Source organism: Erinaceus europaeus, chromosome 1 (genome assembly GCF_950295315.1).
Source record: "Erinaceus europaeus chromosome 1, mEriEur2.1, whole genome shotgun sequence".
Taxonomy (NCBI): domain Eukaryota; kingdom Metazoa; phylum Chordata; class Mammalia; order Eulipotyphla; family Erinaceidae; genus Erinaceus; species Erinaceus europaeus.
In genome coordinates, this window is record NC_080162.1 from 1,409,901 (window position 1) to 1,423,950 (window position 14,050).

Below are 14,050 nucleotides of genomic sequence, written 5' to 3' on the forward strand. Positions count from 1 at the left end.
CGCTTCACAGGTGGTGAAGCAGGTCTGCAGGTGTCTGTCTTTCTCTCCCCCTCTCTGTCTTCCCCTCCTCTCTCCATTTCTCTCTGTCCTATCCAACAACAACAACAGAAATGGCAACAATAATAACAAGGGCAAACAAAATGGGGAAAATGACCTCCAGGAGCAGTGGATTCATGGTGCAGGCACCGAGCCCCAGTGATAAGCCTGGAGGGAAAAAACAAACAAACAAAAGCCAGCTATGGTGAAAGTCAGTGATTCTGTAGGTTTTAAGCTATGCTTATAAAAATTCTGCTCTGACACACTATTTTCAAGGACTAGGGTTAGGGTTAAGGTTAAGGTTAGGGTTAGGGTTAGGGTTAGGGTCAGGGTCAGGGTCAGGGTCAGGGTCAGGGTCAGGGTCAGGGTCAGGGTTAGGGTTGTTGCTAGGGCTCAGTGCAGACACCATGAATCAACTGCTCTTGGGAGCCATTTTTTTTTCTTTTATTTTTCTTTCTTCTTTCCTTCCTTCCTTCCTTCCTTCCTTCCTTCCTTTCTTTTTTCTTTCTTCTATTTTATTTTATTTCACAGTACAGAGAGAAATTGAGAGTAGATGGCAAAGTAGAACTGGAGAGATAATGAGACACCTGCAGACTTCCTTCACTCATTGTGAACCTTCCCTCCTCCCCCACAGTTTGGGAGTGGGGCCCAAAGTGTGTTCCTCCCCATGGTGATATTTTCCTCTTAACTAAAAGTCCACTGCCAAGCCCCGCAACTCATGTTCATGTGATGCTGTGTTAGTGACTATAACAATGGTCATAATAATGGTGACTGATCATCAGTTAGTAACCAGTCCACCAACACCAGCACTACGACATTTCCTGGGAGGCTACTGTTGCTGCTGTTACTTCTTCTCTCAGCAACCTACCGCTCTCAGATGTGCAAAGGGCATTTTGTTGGCCATCCTTGGCTGCTTTATCTAACGACGTGACCTCCCAACTGTGGTTCATCCTGTTTGGCTGATGGCTTCTTCCTGTGCATGAGCCCTGGCAGCTGATCTGTTCTGAAGGAGTCCGCCCGGCTGGCTCCCTGACCTCTGAGCACGAGGATGCTAGATACTCTCACTGTCTGCAAGGAGGAATGTTGTAATAATTCTGAAACCTGCTTGGGAAGCTTGGAATGAGGAAACCTCTTTATCACATCTCGCCTGTTCTTTTCCTAAAATACCTTAGAAAAGTGTTCTAAAATAACAGTGTCTAAGCTTTTTTAAGATGTGAGGAAACGACATTGTGTAACTGCATTCCACTCTGTGGAAGGGAACACCATCACACCGGTGTGCAGCCTGGTGGGGAGGGAAGGTGAGACATGAGGAGGTAGGGTGCCTGCAAGGACAGACGTGGGTGACAGTAATAGCTACAACAAGGGCAACAAAACGGGAAAATGGCCTCCAGGAGCAGTGGATTCATAGTGCAGGCACCGAACCCCAGCAATAACCCTGAAGGAAAAAAAAACCCAAAAAACAGAACTGCCATTTGAAACAGAACTGTCATTTGAAACATGATGGCAGAGGCGACTTAGGTGGGGGTTGGAGTGTTCTGTGGAAAACTGAGAAATGTGACACATCGGCCAGCTATTGTGCTTACTGTCAACCATGAATCCCCCAATAAAGGGGGGAGAGAACTGTTACTTGACTTTTCCAGTTATCTCTACTTGTATAATCACCTGGACTTGCTCTAGAATTCTGTTACAGAGATGACCACCGAGCGGCCAGAAGGTAAATAAATGCTATGAGGTGTGTGCACTTGAATAGACAGGCGACCAGCTCCCGCCCGCAGCCGCAGCTTCCCCGCTACGGTTTCCTTTCTCTCTTGATGAATTGAGGCCAGGCGTATCTCTGGGGGTTGTTAGCTGCACAAGCTTTTCCCCGTTTCTTTTACAGTGGGAATCAGGGCCTTGAACCTGGGTCACTGCCCCTGCTCATGCCTGTGCTCCAGTCTGCACCGCCATCTGGGCCCCTAGTTCTGCCGTTTCCGTCTCCCGTTGCGCCGTCAGCAAAGCGTAGCGTGAAGACCTGTGATTGTTGCCAGGCTGAGCTTCCTGGCTTGATTCCTGATGCAGCACGGACCGAAATGGTGTCTGGTTTTTCTCTCTTTTCTCTGTCTCATTTGACTCTCCCCCTTCTATGTAATACATCACAAGTACATAAGATCTTATGATTTTTGTTGTTGCGGTTGACTCATAGTGCTTGGTTCTTTCTCAATGGGAGTTAGCAGATACTACATGGGCATAAGGGCAAGTGGAAAATTAATAGAATGTCAGAAGTGGAGTGGAAGAGAACTCAGAGGTAAAATCACTCAAACTGTTGTTTTAGAAACGAGAGCCAGAGGTATGAAAATCGCACCCCAGTCACAATAAACTTCTGGTGAGAGAAGGAAGAAGCCTGAACACCCGAGTCTGCCTTTTGAACTGCGACTGTCCTCTGACTTCCAGCACTGAGTTCCTCTGGTAAGTACTCAGCCCGATAGGGGAAAGCTGCACGTTAGAGCAGTTCATGCAGAGAAGATAGCGCTGCCATTCCTTCCCTCCTTCCCTCCTTCCCTCCTTCCCTCCCTCCTTCCCTCCTTCCCTCCCTCCTTCCTTCCCTCCCTCCTTCCTTCCCTCCTTCCCTCCTTCCTTCCTTCCTTCCCTCCCTCCTTCCTTCCCTCCTTCCCTCCTTCCTTCCTTCCTTCCCTCCCTCCTTCCTTCCCTCCTTCCCTCCTTCCTTCCTTCCTTCCCTCCCTCCTTCCTTCCCTCCTTCCTTCCTTCCCTCCCTCCTTCCTTCCCTCCTTCCTTCCTTCCCTCCCTCCTTCCTTCCCTCCTTCCCTCCTTCCTCCCTTCCTCCCTTTTTTTTTTTTGCCTGAAGGCTTATAGGTGCGGCTTGGTGCTGGCACTACGAATTCACTGCTACTGATGGCCATTTTTTTCCATTTTGTTAGACAGGACAGAGAAAAAGTGAGAGAGGAGGGGGAGATAGAGAGGAAGAGAGACAGAGAGACACCAGCTTCTCCAACCCTGAAGCTTTGCCCCAGCAGGTGGGGAGCTGGAGGTTCCAACCTGGATTCTTACACAGGCTCTTGTGCTTAGTTCTTCCATGTTTTTTCTTTTTCTTTTATTTATTTACTGGATAGTGACAGAGAGAAATTGAAAGTGGTGGGGGAGATAGAGATAGAGAGAGAGAGAGACAGAGAGAGAGAGAGACACCTGCAGCCCTGCTTCACCACTCATGAAGGTTTCCCTCTGCAGGTGGGGACCGGGGGCTTGAACCTGGGTCCTTGTGCCCTGTGACGTGTGCGCTCAACCAGGTGTGCCACTGCTTGCCCCTACTTCTTCATTTTTTTAAAGGGAGAAAACATGTCCCTCACCGTGTTCTCCCCTCAGACGTGTTGGTTTCTATGCTGCCGCAGAAGCCCCGAATGGGAGAGGGAGCTTCACGCTGTCTGCAAGTCGCCCTCCCAGCTGAGAAGCCTTCTCTCTGACACGTCTGACAGCCTAAGCCAACCTCGCCGCCACAGCACTGATTCCACGCACGAGGCCCTCTGCACACCACAAGCCTGGCCATCCGTCCACGTCATCGGACTGTCAGACACGTCGCCTTGAGGTCTGGGTGGAGGCAGAGATCGCGTCCACTCTGTGGGTGTGGTGTCCAGCTGCTGGTGCTAGTCAGGGCCTCACAGGGCACTCGAGATTCCCAGGTCAGGCCCCGGACCGGGCAGCTCTCCCGTCTCTCTGCAAGTCCTCACCTCAGATTAAGTCTCCTCAGTCACCTGGGCAGTTCCTGTGAGACACCAGGCTTCTGGGCCTGGCAAGGCCATCAGCACACACCGTTGACACTGCCTCTATTTCCTTCCTTTATTTTCTGCATCCTCCCTCCCTCCCTCCCTCTCTTTCTTTTTTTCTTCCTTTCTTTCTCACTCATTTCCTCTCTTATTGCTTTATTTTTTTTCACTTCTTTACTTCTTCCTTTCTTCCTTTTTTTTTTTTTTTGCCTCCAGCGTTATCACTGGAACTCAGCTCTAAGAATTCACTGCTCCAGGTGGCCACTTTCTCTCTCTCTCTCTCTCTTTTCTTTTTTTTTCTATTTTTTTTTTTTTACATAGGACAGGCATTTGAGAGTAAAGGGGAGACAGAGAGGGAGGGGAGAGACACCTGCAGACCTGCTTCACTGCTTATGAAGAACCCCCCCTGTTGGTATGCATGAGACCCCTTCTGTTTCATTTGGTTTAAATCCCCCCTGCTTAACACTATTCTATTTACATAACCACTTCATTCTATTTACATAACCACTGTTAACAAGTTCCACCCTCCCTCCAGGGCATTGGTGGTTCAGTGATAGGATTCTCGCCTGCTCTGCCCCCTCTTTGTCACACTCTGATTTTCACCAGTCACTTTTCTCTCCACCCTCTCTATGTCACATCCTGTTTCCACCTTACTTGGCAAGTATATATAAAGACAGCATTGTGAGTTTGAGGGTACTTTACCTTGAGTTTAGCTTAGCTCAGCTTAGATTGTGCTGCGTCCTGCATGAATAAAGAGATACTGCCTAGAGCTCAACCATGAGTCCCTGGTTGTCTGTTACCCGCCCGTGAAGCCAGCCCGGCGAAAACAACCAACACCCCCCTACAGGTAAAGGACAGGGGCTCGGATCCAGGCCCTTGAGCTTGGTGATACATGTGCTTAACTGGGGGTGCTGCCCCCCAAGCCTCCTTCCTTTCTTTGTTCCTCTCTTACCTGTCAGGGCTGGGGTTCTATGCCTGCTTGATTTTATTGCTCCCAGCAGAATTCTCTTTCCGATGTGTTTTCTCCAGAGATGAAAGCAGAGCAGAGAGCATGAGAGACAAACAGAGAGAGACATGTAGGGAGAAAGGAGACACCACAGCACTGCTTCAGTGCTCCTAACACTCCGCCTTGCATGGGGCTTCCTGTGGTGGTGGGTGATTCACTTATTCACTTATTTATTTATTGCCTCCAGAGCCATTGCTGGGGCTACATGCCGGCACTAGGAATCCACTACTCCTAGACGCCATTCCCCACCCTCACTTTTTTCTTTTATTGGACAGAACAGAGAGAAATTGAGAGAGGAGGGGAAGATAGAGAGGGAGAGAGAGAGAAAGACAGACACCTGCAGACCTGCTTCACTGCTTGTGAAGTTCCTCTCCTACAGGTGGGGAGTAGGGGGCTTGAACCCAGATCCTTACACAGGCCCTTGTGCTTTGTCCTGTGTGCTTAACCCGGCATGCCACTGCCCAGCTCCCTGTGGTGGGTGATTCTTTTTTTTAAATTTATTTATGAAAAGGAAACACTGGCAAAACCATAGGATGAGAGGGGTACAACTCCACACAATTCCCACCACCAGAACTCCGTATCCCATCCCCTCCCCTGATAGCTTTCCTATTCTTTAACCCAGACAATAACTTGGATCCACCTGCATATCAGATTTCAGGCTCAGGGGGAAAAAAAAAAAGCATAGCCACAGGCCCTTTGGAATATAACTAAAATATGCCTACTAGCTATCTACAAAATGGAGGACCCCCCAACTCTTCATCTGCACTATTCCAGCCTTTAGGTCCATGATTGTTCAACAATTTGTTTGGCTTTGTATGTTAACTCTCTTTTCAGCCACCAGGTTCCAGATGCCACCATGACTCCAACCAGACTTCCCTGGACAGACAACCCCACCAATGTGTCCTGGAGCTCTGCTTCCCCAGAGCCCTGCCCCACTAGGGAAAGAGAGAGACAGGCTGGGAGTGTGGATCCACCTGTCAACACCCATGTTCAGCAGGGAAGCAGTGACAGAAGCCAGACCTTCCACCTTCTGCTCCCACAGTGACCCTGAGTCCATGCTCCAGGAGGGTGGCAGGAGATTCTAACCCAGCTCCTAGCACAGGATGAAGCATGAGTTTACCAGGTGAGCTGTTTTCCCTGCATTTCCCTGGATTTTAGAAGCAGATCAAGTTACTGAGTTGCTGCCCGAGGGTGCCTTGGCTACAGCTTTACCAAAGGTAGAAGGCAGTCTGGACTGGAGAGCCTTTTGGGAGTCGTCAACAGCAACAACCAAACAACTGCCCTTTGCTGAGAAGGCTCTGTTACTGACTCCAGGATCCCTTGTGACAGGCCTTCTCTGAGTTTCCTTTTATACCAAGAACTCGCTCAGCAGCTCATGCGCTCCAACTCTTGGTGATGAGTTCATCTCCCGTTGGCCTGCCCTGTTTCCACCTCCCAACTGCTCTCTCCTTCACATCACTGGAGATGCACTGCTCCTCTCAGCCTGTACCTAACCATCACAGCACCCACAACTTGGCCTAAGGTCCAAGTCTGAATTCTAAGTCGTCGTTGGAGACGGTTGGTATGGTGGTTGTTTCAGCTCCTTCCTTCAGTTTCCTGCCTGGGATGGTCATCGTGAGACTGGTGCCTGATGCGTGCTTGACAGACAGCAGGGTGGGGGCTGGGTGCGGAGGCAACGGGTGGGGGGTGCATGTCATGTGTGTGAAGAGCCCAGCTCAAGGCCCCAGGTAGGGGGACACCTTCATGAGCAGTGGAGCAATGCAGCGGCTGTCTGTCCTCTCTGTCTCTCTCAATTCTTTTTTTTTTTTTTGTCTCATCAAAAGAAAAAAAAATGAAGAAAAAATAAGAGTACCAAGATCAGTGGAACCATTGAATAAGCTGGATAGACACCAAGCCTAGCAGTAACTCTGCTGGCAAACAAACAAACAAAAACGACTTAATACACTTTGCTGTCAAGGTCGTCTCTCCCTGAAGAAAGGGCACTAGCGCTCACGTGCCTGTCATGTGACTTCCACAGGACTCTTTCCATCCCATAATCCTTAGCTTCAGCACAAGCTCTTTACTCTGTCTGAAGCAACTAGGACTTTTCTTCACTTGTCTAGATCCTTGACAATGCCTGCTGCTCAGTGCAGGACACCCCATGCCTTCCTTGCTGTGGCAATTTTCTCTTCCAACACGCTGCATTCCAATTCCAGAACTTTCCACCATGGTAATATCAACATCTCTATATTTATTCACTGATTTGTGTCTAGAGGGTCTGTGACTTGGCTCCTAGACTAAATAAACAAGTAAGTATCAGTCTCCACAGCAGCCCAGTGAATCCGCCCTGTCATCCACACCCTGAGAGTAAGAGTTGGAAGGAAATCTAGACTACTACGTGACTCTACCCCTCCAGCCCAACAATTCCCAGATTTTGTCCTAGTGAATTCCAGATCTGGCATGCATTAGAATCACAGATGATTCTATCAAAAATAGACTCCAGTCCACACAGTTACCTGAGGATTACACTGTCAGAGACAAGGAGTATAATCCTCATTCCTTTAGTGTGGTCTCTGCAATAGTATCTGCCCTGCAAAGACTACAGAGAGAAGGGATTAGAAGAGTCACATTATGGGGGAGACGCCCCCAACAGCACAGCCAGATAACTAAGGTCAACCTTACTTATCTTAGAGTCATGGAGCATCTGGACAGGGAAGCATGCTTGATTTGATCTGGAGGGGAAAGTACTCTCCTTGCCCAAAGCATATAATTTTCACTGTGAGAAAAAGTATCAGACTCTTCCCAATTGAAAGATATTTTAAAAATATACCATCAGTACTCTTCAAACTGCCAGGGTCATTAAAGAGAAAGAAAATCCAAGAAACTACCAATGCCAAGAACGTGAGAGACGTGGCCGTTAGACAGAATGTGCTGCAGTGGGGAAGGGTCCTGGGACCAGAGGGGCCACAGGGAAAAGCTGAGGAGATCTGAGCACAGTGTGCGTGGCAGTTAAAAGTCAGGCATTCTTCTTGCTGTGGTGATTGTCACAAATGTAGTCTATAAATGTGCACGGTTAGCCAAAGGAGGAAAGCGGTATGGGTTCTCTTTTTAATGCCTTCATAAATTTTCTGTGGACCTATTCTACTTAGATTTTGATTTTTAAGCCTTATAAACGGAGGCCTTCTGACATTTATTTTAGCGTATGCGTCTGCGTGGGCAAGGCGTTTCACAGGTTGGCACTCTCTTGCTGATGCAGGTGACTTCTGGAGGTTGACATCCTTGGCCACTCTGTACGTGTCCTACTCCACACAGTCTGGTTTGATTTATCTGGAGCGTGACTGGGCCCTGGCACTCCTTTTTTAAGTACTTTGGGTAATTTTACTTAAAGTTACATTGGAAAGTCACTCTCCATAACTTTACTATCTAATGTGGAAGAGATGGTATCCACCATCACATGTGACTTGATTCTAAACAATTAAAAGTAGGCATGGGCCCCTTGGAACATATATGTAAAATAGACATCCTAGCTTCTACTCACACAAACAACTCTAATTTCATCTGCTCCATTCCTGCCTTTGAGTTCCTGTTTATTAAACACTTTGTTTTGTCTTGCTTTAGATCTTACCACCTTTCAGCCACCAAGCAGTAGATGCTACCATGATGCCAACCTGACTTCCCTGGGCAGACGACCTCACCAGTGTGTCCTGGAGCCTCCCCTCCCCAGAGCCCTGCCCCACTAGGGACAGACAGACACAGGCTGGGGGTGTGGGTCCACCTGCCAACACCCATGTCCAGCGGAGAAGCAATGACAGAAGCCAGAACTCCCACCTTCTGTTCCCCATAAAGATCTTTGGTCCATCCTCCCAAAGAGATAAAAAATAGGGAAGCTTCCAGTGGAGGGGAGGGGACAGGGAGCTCTGGTGGTGAGGAACTGTGTAGAATTGTCCCCCTGTGATCTTACAATCTTGTTCATCATTATTAAATCACTAACAAAAAGTAAAAAAAAAAGTACAAGTGCTGTCTGTACCGACACTTCAGTGTTCACTAGTCATATGTTCATAGTGGTTACTTTCTTGGGCCGTGCAGACACTAAGCTTTTCCACCATGTAGAAAGTACCTGAAGATTCCTTAGGAGCAGGACATGAAGAGCAATCAAGAGCAGACCATGAAAATAAACAACACCTATCAGTGTTAGCACAGCCCTGAAATGCCGGTCCTTTCACCCCCACCAGAGGGGTCAAGTCAGAGTTGCCGTGAAGAACCCTGATGAAGCCTAAGTGTGGGGCAGGGAATTCCTGCAGACACAATAGGACCCATCGTGCTAATATGGGCTTGAGGAGTGTGTCCCGCCCGGCTTGCATGGTGCTCACTGTGCTGTCTTTGCCTTTGAACATTCAGACGGTCGCGTCTTTTGAACGTGAAGCTGGATAGGCGGCCATACCCGTGGAAGAACACAGGCAAATCTTTAAGTTATTATAGTTAATGGCCGTTCACAGTGCACTTCTTGAAGATGAGAACGTGTTGAAGTGCGCAGCCGTCACAAATCAAAGGATTCAGATACAGTAACACAAGCAAGTAGCTCAGCACAGCTGTGAACAAAGCCAGCCATTCTGGGGCCTTTCTCACAAGAAGTCCAGAAACACTCATGCGCTCATGGCACCCATCAAAACCTTCCCATCCATCATGAGGTCAGACAGGCCTTGGCTCGGGAGTGATGGTAGGCACATGAAAACCCTCATGTTACCCTGACCCTCGGGATTAACTATGTATGATAGGCTCGTGTTCTCTCTTTCTTTTCCTTCCTCTCTCTCTCTTCCTTCCTTCCTTTCTTCCTTTCTCTCTCTCTCTCTCTCTCTCTCTCTCTCTTTCTTTCTTTCATGCCTCCAGGGTTATTGTTAGGGTTTTGTGCCATGTTTTTCTTTTTTCCATTTTTGCTGCTGTTGTTAGATAGGAGAGAGAGAAATCAAGAGGGGGAGAGACAGAGAGGGGGAGAGAAAGACAGACACCCACAGACCTGCTTCACTGCTTGTGAAGCGACTCCCCTGCAGGTGGGGAGCCCAGGGCTTGAACCAGGATTCTTGCATCAGTCCTTGCCCTATATGCCATGTGCATTTAACCTCCTGAGCTATTGTGCCCCCCCCCCATTCATTTCTTATCCTTGAGAAAAGTCTCAAGGTTTATCTGTCATCTGTCAGGTGGGCCAGCAGGAGACAGAAGGGTGGGGAGGGGGGGTCCTTTGGAAATTGTGCTTTTCTCTTTCAAACTGCGTCTATGGCAGGGTGCTGTGCAGACTCTCTTCAGGCCAGAGGATGCCTCCTAACCAGAATGTCCAACTGCTCAGTGGCAAATGAGCAGACAAACTCATGTATCAGACGGTTTGAGCGGCTACAGCGACTTTGCCTTTCTGCAACAGAAGCCTACCAGTCAGTCACCCCTGGTTCTGCTTCAGTTCTGATTTCCACCACCGACAACAGATAGCATGACCATAATGATAGCATGACCACAAAACCATCACTCCTTCTCACACTGGTGAGCGCTTGAAGCAGCTTTTCCAAAGGAGTTTCTGGAAAGTCCCTTCTCTCCTGATGCAGTCACTCTGTGCCCTGGCTTCACCGAGAGAGGACGGCAGGCCACCTCTGCAGAACGCTCACCCCATGCCTGCGTCTGCCTGTTGCTCTAGCTCAGAATGTCTGGCTGGCTCTGCAGCTGTTCTGAAACCTTGGCCTGTTTTGCTCCCACTGGCAGCTGAACTGCCTCTTGCTTCAGGAGCAGAGCTGTGGAATGCAGTGGCCACCCAGATTAGAGAGTTTTGTGCTGAGGTCCCTATATGGTTGTGTTAGACACAAGGCTGGTCTCAAGCCTGTCTTTGCTCCTTGTTTGGGAAGCGAGTGGGAGGGGAACAGGCCGGGGGGCTATATAACCCTTCAGCGTTCCACTGCCTTGACACCACCCGGAGCAGAGAAGCCCAGCTGAGCACTGTCAGGGTAAGTGGCGGCAGGCCAGGGACGGGGCTTACAGATGCCAGAGTCAGGCACAGTTTCATGTGGATTTGGCTGGGTTCCTGCGTACTGAAGTTTGTGAATGAAGACTGCACTCGTAAAACGCTTGCAGCTTTTCGCCCTATTTATTTAACAGTGATGACAAGGCTGCCCTGCAGCTTGGATTGGGTGGGTGAGAGGAGAAGGAGAGAGGAAGACGAGTCAAATCCCTGCCACCTGTGAAGCCCTTTACGCATAAAGCAGCAGCTCATATCCTGCTGTGCATTTCATGGCCAGTGAGTCAGTCTCTCTGTTTGCAGGAAATCACACGTGTATTTATACCCAGGCACTGCACAGCCTGGTGTCCGCTGTGGTTCAGAGGCTGAGTAGTGAGTTCTTCCTTGGACTGTTGGGTGGATGCAATGAAGGTGTCCAGAAGTGGATTTTAGCAATAAACATCAGATTGTTGCCTAGTCTTTGAGCTTGATCATTTGTATACTTGCTACTGGTTTCCACAGGCTCTGCTTCCTGTTTTCTGGTTTTTTTTTTTTAAGTGTGTTTCTTGAGTCTCTCTGTCAGCTTGCCTTCTACATTTGCCTTGTGGTCTACCGGCTGTCTGCAGAGAGAAGCAGGAAACCAGCTCAGTCTCTACACGCCAGGGGTAGAGGGGCCTCTGGCAGCTGCTGGAGCCTCAGCCTGCAGGGGACCTGCTTGGCATTGTTCTCAGCCAGGAAAGGCAGAGGGGACTGTCACCTGCTGGCCACCTGGCTGAACTCACCTCAAGTCAGGCTAGGAGATTTCAAGGCAGACTGGAGTTTTCACACAGAGATTTTTTTGTGCTTCATGACTAAATAAGGCTTGCTTGCATTCCAAGAGCTGTGCTGTGCTCCTCACACTCCCGCCCCTCCAAATGCTGGGTTTTGGCACCAGATGGACGTTAGCCCTTTGGAGCAGACCCTTTGACCAGGGTGCAGTTCCAGAGGCAGACTTCCCAGTGATTTTACCTAATTAGGAAATGCCGCCCCTAACCAGGCTGCTCCTGCAGGCCAGAGGGAGCCGCCAGCCACCCAGCAGGTCCTTGCTGCTAATTCCCAGCTTTCTCCAAGGACCTGCTCACTGCAGACACAGAATATGCTTCCTCTAGGAAGAGAAATTCAGTGCATTTTACAATTTATTTACATGCTGTGGGGCAGTCTGTTTTTTCTACAGTATATCCAAATATTCTTTCTTGTGCTTCCTCTCTCTCTCTCTCTCTGTCTGTCTCCCTCTCTCTCTCTCACACACACACACACCTACAGTGTCTCTCTCTCACACACACACCTAGTTTCTCTCTCTGTCTCACACACACACACCTACATTGTCTCTCTCACACACACACACCTACAGTGTCTCTCTCTCTCTCACACACACACACCTAGTTTCTCTCTCTGTCTCACACACACACACCTACATTGTCTCTCTCACACAAACACACACCTACAGTCTCTCTTTCTGTCTCACACACACACACCTACAGGTCTTTCTCTCACGCATACACACACCTACAGTCTCTCTCTCACACACACTCACTCACTCACACACACACACCGACAGTGTCTTTCACACACACATACACTTACACACACACCCCTACAGTGTCTCTGTCTCACACACACACACACACTCACACACACCCCTACAATCTCTCTCTCTCTCTCACACACACACACATACACGCACACACACCTACAGTGTCTCCCTCTCTCTCTCACACACACACACACCCCTACAATGTCTCTCTCTCTCTCTCTCACACACACACACATACACGCACACACACCTACAGTGTCTCCCTCTCTCTCTCTCTCTCACACACACACACACACACCTACAATTTCTCTCTCTCTCTCTCTCACACACACACCTACAGTGTTATTAAAGACAGGTGAACTCATTTTATATGGACGTGTGTCTTTGTGGTGGACAAGTTGCCACATTTTCAGAGAAACCAATCGCAAACGCCCTGTTCTGTGTTTAGTTAAGTGTGCTTAGCACAGCTACAGAGACCTCACAAACCTTCTCTTTGGCCGCCTCTAACCTGTCAACTGTCTCCTAGCTCCTTTTTTTTTTTCTTTTTGCCTCCAGGGTCATTGCTTGGTCTCAGTGCCTGCATTACAAATCCACTGCTCCTGGAAGCTATTTTTTCTTTTTGTTGCCCTTGTTTATTGCTGTTGTTGCTATTCTTGTCGTTGTTGGACAGGACAGAGAGAAATGGAGAGAGGAGGGGAAGACAGAGGGGGAGAGAAAGACAGACACCTGCAGACCTGCTTCACCTCCTGTGAAGCGACCCCCCCGCAGGTGGGGAGCCGGGGGCTTGAACCGGGATCCTTACACCGGTCCTTGAGCTTTGTGCCACGTATGCTTAACCAGCTGTGCTATCATCTGGCCCCCTGTCTTCTAGCTTCTTAATCTGCTAAGAAGGTAGCCAAGCCATACACACATCCAGCAGAGTGCAGAGTACAGAGCACTGAGTACTGAGTACTGAAAACACCAAGGTAGTGGAAGGGTGGGCACTGAACGCCCAGATATTCAAAAATCCTTTTTCATTCTCACCAGATGACCATTCACATTCTACACCTAGAAGCAGTATAGAAAGAAAGTAAAAAAACAAAAGGGAAGGAAAGGAGCAGACAGGTGAATTCCAATAACCATAGAATCATGCGAATAACAATACTTTAAGTGAACGTTTATGAAGACGTGTGATGTATATGCCATCAAAAGTTTTAAAAGACACTATCCCCAGGCGGTGGAGCACCAGGTTAAGCGCACGTGACGTGAAGCGCGAGTCGCTTCACAGGCAGTGAAGCAGGTCTGCAGGTGTGTGAGTGTGTGTGTGTGAGAGTGTCCAGGCAGACCCAGGTGTGTCTCAGGACAGAAGGAGCTCTCCATCTGGAGACATCCCCCTGGCTGAGCCATCACAGTCCTGCCTTTCCTTGCTGGTGCCAGCTCATTTCTGATCTTTCTTGTGACAAAATGGGGATAAAAGGAAGTCACTCAGAACAGAGCCTATATTTTACTCTGTGTGTTCTCAACTCGTTTTCAGGGCATCAGAGTATCCTGTTATGTGATATATAATTCATCAGACCAAAAGTTTAGGGTAGGTAGCAATCATTTTTATTAATGGAAAATAAGTGGTCCCTAAACAATAATGATTAAAAAGCCCTTCTTACATAAACAAAGACTTGCATTTAAGCCCCAGGTCCTCATGTGCAGGAAAGAGACTTCAGGAGCATGGAAACAGGACTGCAGGTCTCTCT

General features: G+C 48.7%; 1 protein-coding gene across 3 annotated transcripts in view; it reads left to right on the forward strand.

The window, feature by feature from the left end:
- Positions 1-14,050, forward strand: part of ACTA2 (actin alpha 2, smooth muscle) — a 347,847-nt gene that overhangs the window by 309,217 nt on the left and 24,580 nt on the right. Inside the window, exon 1 of one of the 3 annotated variants that reach the window (XM_007537192.3) lies at positions 10,620-10,760. The exons of the other annotated variants lie outside the window; for them this stretch is intronic. The gene's annotated coding sequence lies outside the window, so the exon portion shown is untranslated. Of the gene's footprint in view, positions 1-10,619; positions 10,761-14,050 lie in introns of those variants that run through there. 3 annotated transcript variants of the gene reach the window in all.